Raw genomic sequence first — 8,941 nt, 5'->3', positions numbered from 1 at the left:
ACCCCAAGCATAGAGACTTCCCCTTATATACAGGGAAGAAATTGGGCTTGGTCCTCTAGAGTCAGCGGAGATGCAGTGCCTGTCAAGGGTTTGGCTTGCCTGCAGCCATACAAGATTTTTACGAGCCTCAACAATACGATAAACACTACACACCTAGCTCCCAGGATGGGCTCTCAAAATTGCTGTGCATGCAAGATTGGTTCATGTGGTAATTATTTTATCACACAAGATCTTCCTTCAAGTGTTTGTGGCTTTGGGAAAACAGGACCCCACATCTGATACCTGGTGTTTCTTGGTAGGATTTCATAACCCCCATCACAAAGGCATGAAAGTTTCTATTCTCACCTTGCCCTTGTGAGCTACCAAGCACTCTCTCTTACCATGCACAGCAGGTGCAATTCCCCGTGCTTGGATCTCAGAAGGAGCTCTCTCGCCCATTTCTAAGATCTTCCTTCCAAACTCCAGAGCTCACTCAGTTACACCCTGACAAAGAGAAAGGGCTTTAATAACTAAAAAATTAAAAGGTCTTTCATAAATATAAGCTTTATAAATATACCACAGTGATTAATTAAAGGAAGAGAAGCTGTCATTGAACAAGATGGATGAGTGAGTGGTCTGGAAGAACCAGAAGGGAGAGACATTTTTTTTCTCTGTTTCTCAGTTATTCCTTTTCTTGTTTCTTTTCTTCAAAGATAGAGCAGGAGACAGACACCAGCAACAGAAAACAGGTAGCAATGGATAGCATGCAAACGCCCTTGAGTGAAAAAGCCCACAGAGCAGTGAGACGAGTAAATAGAAGCTCTAGGACATTTTGTAAAGCACAGGGGTGGAGGTGAGGCTTGACAGGTGATTCAAGCCTCACACTGGACTGCAAAGAGAGAGAGATAAATGCAGATTTGGAAGGGAAGACAATGAGAGGTGTCTGGAGAGCCTGATATGAGAAGTTTCAATTGTTTCTGGAGGTGATAATAATGATAATACCTAACATGTATCAAAAACTGACCATGTACCAGGCACTGTTCTACGTAGCACATATGTATTAACTTGCTTAATTTTCACAACTTTGAGATAGATGCTATTTTTCTCCCCATTTGTAAAATTAGGAAGCAGAGACACAGGGGTTGAATAACGTGATCAAGTCTACACAGTTGGTAAGTGGGGTGCCTGCAATTTGAAGCAAGAATACCTAGCTGTCGTGTGCAAGATCCTAAACAGCATGTTGTATGACAGTACAGCAGCCGAATTCAAGTCATTCTGCCTGCTGTGTGTAGAGCCAGACAGCACAGGAAGCGCCCCACCACAGAGAGCTCTGAGTGCAGAAGGCCTATTTTATCACTCTGAGTCCTTGGCTCCTGGCACATGCAAGCCTTGGAAAATGTTTCTTCAATTCACTCTGAGAAGGGGATTTTGGTGGCACAGAGTTTAGTGAGGAGATTTTACTTCCATCCAAGTGCAAGAGCACCCGGCATGCGTTGCAATGGACCAGGAAACCTCAGGGGTCTTCCTGGAGAGCAGCACTTGATCAATATCAGTGGATAATAGTGGCACTGAGATCTGGACAGACTAGAAGCCCAAGCAGACTTTCATTCGAAGACTTCTTAGAAGCCTGGCATGGTCCCCGGGCCTGCACATAAACACAGAATTGAAGACTCAAAGGGGAGAAGCCAGCTCTAACTTCAGCTGGCTCCAAGCAACTCTGTAAGTGGCAAACCATAGATGTACATGGGAAGTCTCCACTATGGTGTGCAAAATCTATGGGAGAAAAGGAGTCTGTGAAGATCATCTGGTCCCATTGCTCTGTGGCTCTGAATCGGGCTGGCTATGTCTGTCCTCTCCATTGCACTCCGCTATTGAGCCTTGTCCCTCTTCTCCTCCCAGTTTTTGCCCTATACCCTCCTCCAGAAAGTGCCCCTCACCGCTCCCCTGCTACCCCTCTCCCTCGCCATCACTGTGGCACTGCTGTCTGGGACTCTGTCCTAGCACTAAAATCCTTCGGCTGCTAAACCAACCATCTCTTTAGGGAATGAGTAATTCAGGTCTTGTTAGGAACAATGGAGACTGGGACAGTCTTGGCATGGTAATGACTGTTGCCTAATCATTTTCTGACAGGCAATCAAAATTATTTTAGTTCAGCATACTCCCTCATGAGACATATTGTTCTGCACAATCGATTCCTTCTAGCATTTTGGAGGGGTGTGAGTATGTGTGTGCACACATGTTTGTGTGCACACATGTTTGTGTGCATGTGTGTGCCAGCCAAAAACAGACCTTGGCAGCAATCCACACTCCCATCTTTGAACTAAGAAACTGACATACAGAAAAATCAAAGGTTTGAATGAATGGTCAGGGAATTGGTAGACAACTTAGCTGCAAAACATACTCCAGGTGCTCCTGTGAGAAGGGAGAAATGCAGGACTAGCAGGAATAAGCGCCATAAACCTCACCATAGCTTACATTTGCACAGCTCACCCCACCAAACACATATGCAAAGAGCATCCCACAAGAGCCCTGAGAACTGGGCAATCAAGCTGTTCTCAACCCATTTCATGAAACAGAAAACTGATTCTCAGAGATTAAGTGGCTTCCTCTAGACACTCCGGATAGGAAAAGACACATCTGGAAGCAGAACCTGGGTTTTCTGATTTCAATTCAAGTGACATTCCTCCTGAACCAGGAAGAGGCTCAAAGACAGGCAAGTGGAACTGGGCCCTATAAACGAGTACACAGAGAATTACAGAATGTTCTCATCCATGGGGCCTCAAAGGTCACATCATCTAACCTGCCTCACAGAGAAGTGAGAGCCCAGGCCCAAAAAAGTAAACAAAATAAAATTTAAAAAAAGTGTCCAAGTCATAAGTCAATTCCTGAGACTCTTCCAATTGTTGAATCAAACTCCTTTTCTTTTTCCACTGCCCACTTTCAAGGCAGCCCAACAGAGCTGGAGCTGCAGTGCTGCCAGACCAGGCCCGTCATCTCCTGTGATGTCCCCAGGATCAGTGTGGGTGTGTGGGATATGAAGAACCACATGCAGGAAAGGTGTGAGCCACACACTCTCTCCTGGCTTACTTATGTACTGTGCATTTATGAAATAAAGACAAAATGAGAAAGAGAGAGACACTAACATCTACAGGCAGCAACTCTGCTGTTAGGAGCCACATTGCATTGAAATACCACACAAAGTCTGCGTCGTGGGAGCTCTTAGCCCCATTTTAAAGAAAAGGCATCTTAGGTTTATAGAGGTTGAAATATATGCCCAAAGTCATCCAGCAGGTAACTGACAAGCCACGCTTGCCTCACTCCAGAGTCCAAGCCCGCCGCATCGCATGGGCTCCTTCTGTCATTGGCCTGCTCTCACCACCAGCACCACCTACATCTTACCCTGCTCACCCACTCCCCTGGCCTCACGCCTTGACCCCTTCACTCTCGTGCTTTGCCCAGACTGTTCAACCCTCTTCTTCCCTTTCCATCCCTGTTCCTCTCTGTCTTCCAAGCCCACTTCTACTCTTCTCTTTTCTGAAAGGTCTTCTGGTTGCCTCGGCAACTTGCCACAAATCCCTACCCATAGTCAAGCTCTGGGCCACCAAAGATCTCAATTCCTGAGCATTTGGTCCTGAATCTGTTTTTGGTCCATCAGGGCTTGTGGGCAAATGCCTTCATCTCTCACTCAAGCAGGCAGCAGACAGGTCCAGATCTCATCTCCTTCAGGGAGTTTTCCTCAGTCCACATCGGGCAAGTGCTCTATTGGTTTCTTTTTCCAAGCTCGGCTGCTGCCAGACTTAGTACATATTGATGCATTTGTTGGCTCATTTTCATGCATGTGCTTGTGTGTTTCCTGGCCCCTCAATCACTCTGTAAGCCTTTGGAAAGCAAGACTAAGTCCCCTGTGTCTTTTGATGCCCTCCCAGCATCCCACTTGGCCCCTTATACTTGAGAGTTACCCCAGCGGTGCTGGATGACAGAGTACCAAAACACCCCCACCCAAGGACTCACACACACAACCCAGAACTGATCATTGAGATGAGGCTGCCAGGGGCTCGCTGTGGGGCATGGGCAGGAGCAGGTGTGGTGATGTTTTGAGAGCTTTTTGTGGGATGGGACCAAGAAAAGAGTGAAGAGAGACATGCAGTGACAAGCCACCCAGCCCTGAGGGACTCCACCAGGGACATGGGACAGGGAAATCCCAGGGGAGTGAGGAAAATTGAGGCCTGGGTGGAGTGAAGATAAATCACAGACAATGGGGAGGCGGGGCGAGATGTTGAAAGCAGCCAGGCAGCAGAGGAGGGGCCAAGGCTTCTTATGCAGGAGGGAGAGCTGCAGACAGAGGGGCAGCCCTATTTAGGATGGACAGCAAAGAAGGAGGTCCTCAGGAGTCACTCACTAGCAAGGCTGGAGCAGAGCAGAGGCCAGGAAGGAGGAAACCAAAGATGAACATGGAGGAGAGAGGCGGTGGGGCCCGTCTTGCTCTGTGCCATGGAGGCTGCCAGGCCTGGGCTCCGCTCCTGATTCTGCACTGCTCTAGGCAGGTCACTGACCCTCTCTGAGCCTAAGTTTCCTTCCTCTGTAAAAAGGAGGCTTTATGTACCTTCCAGGGAAACTGAAGCATAGTAGAGGATAGATAAAGAAAAAAGGAGCCAGGCGTGGTGGCTCACGCCTGTAATCCCAGCACTTTGGGAGGTAGAGGTGGGCAGATCACGAGACCATCCTGTCTAACACGGTGAAACCCCGTCTCTACTAAAAATACAAAAAAAATTAGCCTGGTGTGGTGGCAGGCGCCTGTAGTCCCAGCTACTCGGGAGGCTGAGGCAGGAGAATGGCGTGAACCCAGGAGACGGAGCTTGCAGTGAGCCGAGATCTCGCCACTGAACTCCAGCCTGGGCTACTGAGCGAGACTCCATCTCAAAAAAGGAAAAAAGGAAAGATTTTTCCCTCACTCTTGCATTTGAGAGAACCCAGAAGCTGATACAATAACCAGAAAAAAAAAACAAACAAACTTTAGAACAAGCCCCTGATTTACTGGAAACAGTGAAAAGGCTGGAACAGGACATTTAAGCCCTTGACATGGGCCCATTTCCTCATCTTGTGAGAGAAAGCCTTAAGAAGTCCACGGACTTGCCCTGGGAAAGCTAGGGGGCATCACATGGAAGAAGGGATCACAGGTGCATCACCAGGCGCACCTGAGGCTGGAGGGAGCTGGGGCCAGATGCGAGAAGCCTTTGCCCTCACTGCAGAGTGCCTGCTCTGCAGGGGGAGCACAAACACTGAGGGCTGAGCACACAGGGGCAGGTGTGGAGGTCAGAATGCACACTTAGAGCCCCCTGGAAGCCCTTCCAGGCTTGGGATTGGGCCACTCAGAGCCCGTCCTCCATGCTAGAAAACCTCCCAACACCCCAAATTCCCAGCCAGCCCTTCAACAGAGCATTGATCAACCTGAAGACATCCCATTTCCCGGACTGATCGGAAAGCTGATAAAACCAGGGCAACCTTGAAGAGGGACCTTCAAGCTCAGTGTAATGCCCAGTAATTTGCTGGACTTTTTTCCCTGGGACCAAATTAACCAGCAAATGGCTCATTAATTTGAAGATGCATTCTGGGCCAAAAGGCTGGGTAATTGCAAAGAGATGACATTCTCAAGAGACTCTTCCTCAGACCAGGAACTTTCCCAGCCCAGAAACGCACACCTTGTCTAAGGTCAGATGCAGTTAGAATTTTACTGAGTCAATGATTGCTCCTCCAGTTAACCATGTCCTCAGATCAAAATCTCTGTGGATGAGAAGCTGGTGGAATTAAATTTATATTTCCAGAGTGCCCCACCCTGTCACCCTGCCTCTCAGAGCAAAGAGCAGCTGGCAGACTTTCCCTAGGACTCTCACCAACCCGGGTGTTTGCTCCCTCCTGCCAGCCTCTTGGTTTGATTGATGAATAAGCCTGCTTGGCTCTCCCTCTGAGTATCTGCCTTGTGGGAATAGCATTGATTAGGGGCAGGGATGGAGCACTCCATGGTCCCTAGAAGGACTGCAGACCCCCACACCTGGTCTCCCCACTCCCAGGTACAGTGGGACTCAGGTGAGATAATGCATGCGTGGGCATTTCCTACATGGTTTATAGAATTGCTTGTTGTTTTCACTGGGGTGAGCTGAAAGTGAGAGACATTTTCCCCTGATGGGATTTCTCATTGTCTCTGATGGAAATATTGTCTATTTCAGGAAATCTCTTCAGTGTCTTAGTGCTAGTCCTCCTTGTTTAGGTCCCTAAAGTTACTCTCTCTTTCCCTGAACATCGAATTAAGACTTCTCATTTAGACGTTGAGATGCCTTCTTTGACCAACTCCTCTCCTTTCTGTCCTTTATTTCTCCTGCCCCTGTCTTGTGGAATCTCTATTCCAATATTCTTCAGATTCAGGCACATGATTCCCTCCATCTGTCCCCCAGGCCTCCATGACAGGACAAAATCAAGAATTCGGAAGAGATAAGTCAGGGCCACATTTTCTGGGACAATCTCAACTTGTTCCCAAGAGAGGATGGGAAAGGTGAGCTGTGGTTGGCCTTATCCTTGCGCGTTTTCTCAGAGCCAACGTGGATCCCATTAGAGTATCACACATGCATGATCCCAGGGATAATCAAACTCACACCCTGTAATAGACCCTGTGCTGCCAGAAAACTTAGCCTCATTTAACAGTTCTGGCTAGGGCCTTTGGCTTCTTTGTGACTTTAGCTTTCACTGGCACCTGACCTTATTCTTCCCATATAACACAGAGAGTAGAATTTTTTTTCTCAGGTTTCGCCATGTGAACTCTTAGTACAGCAAAGATGTGAGATGCCTCCATACACATATCCCCACCCATCTCCACTCCCGCCCTCAACGTCCTGCCAAACGGTTAGCCAATCTCTGCTTGAAACTTGATCACTCCCCAGGTAGCCTCTCCCATGTCAGGATCAATAGAAAGGTGCTTCTTATATTGAGCCAAATATGTTGTAGCTTCCTGAAGCGATATTGATGGAATTTGGATATGGGATTCATTGGAATAGGACAGCAACCCATACGAATAAAACATTGTGTTCCCAGGCATGCCCCTCCAGAAGTCTTTGGGGGGGATGTGGCAGCTAACTGCAAACATCATATCAACCCATAGTGATAAGACACTCTGTTTCCATGCACACCCCTCTATTCTCTCTGAGAAGTTTCTCCCCATCTCACCTATCCTGGCAGCAGGCCTGTCAGAGGACAGGCAGAAAAGGGAAAGGCGGGCAGAGAGCCTGCCCACATGTGGAGGAGAAGCCCACCTTTCAGGGGACATGTGGCAGCTAACTGCAAAGACACTGCCTATCTGGGTCATCGGCTTGAGTCAGCCACCCTTCCTGTGGTCCCATAGAAGCCTTTCAAATCTTTGCAGTTAGCTGCCACATCTACCCCAGAGACTGCTCTCCTGGCCTTTCACCGGCACTCCTGTGACCAGGCTTCTGATTCCCCACCACCACTGTCCTGGTCACCTTCCTCTGAGTAGGTTCCTATTTATTACAGTTCTTGGAGCTCAGAGTCCCCACAGTGATCTGACTCCAGAAGAGCCTAAATAAGCTCTAGACGTGACTCTCTTCCTGATTCCCAAGGCTGCCTCCAGCAGCTGCCACACCTTCTGACTCACGTCTCCTCACCTGCCAGCTGGACACTCGAAGTCATGTTTACGCCCACTGCTCCCCATCCATGTCTTCCCTTCCTAGTCCGTGTGCTCTTGGCTCTTGGCTGCAAGTGTGGGACACTGCATCTGTCTGCTCCCTCTCTGCTTCCCTTCAGACAGCCTCTCTGCCCATTTCTCCCTTTCCTACCCATCTCCTGACAGGCCTGCTGCCAGGACAGGTGAGATGGGGAGAAACTTCTCAGACAGAACGGAGGGGTGTGCCTGGGAACACAGTGTCTTATCAATATGGGTTCCTGTGATATTCGAATGAATCCCATATCCAAATTTCATCAAAGTCCCTCCAGGGAATTAGAAAGTAGATCACATCTTTTATGTGATTCTTTTACATGGACTCAGAACTACCACATAGGATGAGGTGATGGCTTAACTTGCTCCATTATGGAATTTCTGCATCTCTGTTTCCCTCAAGGCATCAATTGAAGATGTCTCTGCCCATGACCCCACTCAGTTTGTGGGCCTCAGCCCATTCCCTCCCTAGCTCAGTTTCTCCTGTCCAGCTGCTCCTTCTCACCCCCACACTCTCTCTTATTTTGAGTCTCTGAGTGGACTATTCCCCTGTTTGGAGGGCCCTTCCCTCATCTCCCCACCCACACCTCTCTTCCTTGGCCCTGTTCCATATCCCAGTCCTCCAGGAGCCTGTTGGAACCAAACGTCCCTTCCCCAGCACTGGCACCTGTCATAAGTCCCACTGTTCCTGTTTTGGGGGGTCTGCCTGTGTCCTCAGAATAGGCCTTGCTTCCACTCTCAGGCTAGGAGGTCCTTAGAAGCACACTCAGATTTCTCTTCTCTCTGAATCTTCCCTCCCCCATAATATGTCATTTAGTTGTGAGCAACTTAAGAGTCAGAAACATGTTCATTCAACATTGCATTCCCAGTGCCTAAGCCACTGCCTGCCACACAGTAGGAGCTTAATAAGTGCTCATTGAACAAATGTATAATTGACTTCTGGATGATCAGCCACTTTAAGGGTTAATAAGATTATGTCTGTAAGATTCTTCAAGACTGTGTATTACTTGTACAATAAAAAATAAGAAGAAATTTTAACTTCCCAAATATAAATAATTTCAGAGGTCTGCAGAAATTTTTAAAGAAATGGCCCAGGTACTGTGCCTCACACCTGTAATCCCAGCAATGTGGGAGGCCAAGGTGGGAGGATCACCTGAGCCCAGGAGTTCAAGACCAGCCTTGGAAACATGGTGAGACCCCATCTTTATTTAGAAGAAAGAAGAAAAAGAGGAGAAGATGAAG

Source organism: Pan paniscus, chromosome 10 (genome assembly GCF_029289425.2).
Source record: "Pan paniscus chromosome 10, NHGRI_mPanPan1-v2.0_pri, whole genome shotgun sequence".
Taxonomy (NCBI): Eukaryota; Metazoa; Chordata; class Mammalia; order Primates; family Hominidae; genus Pan; species Pan paniscus.
Note: the sequence above shows the minus strand (reverse complement) of the source record.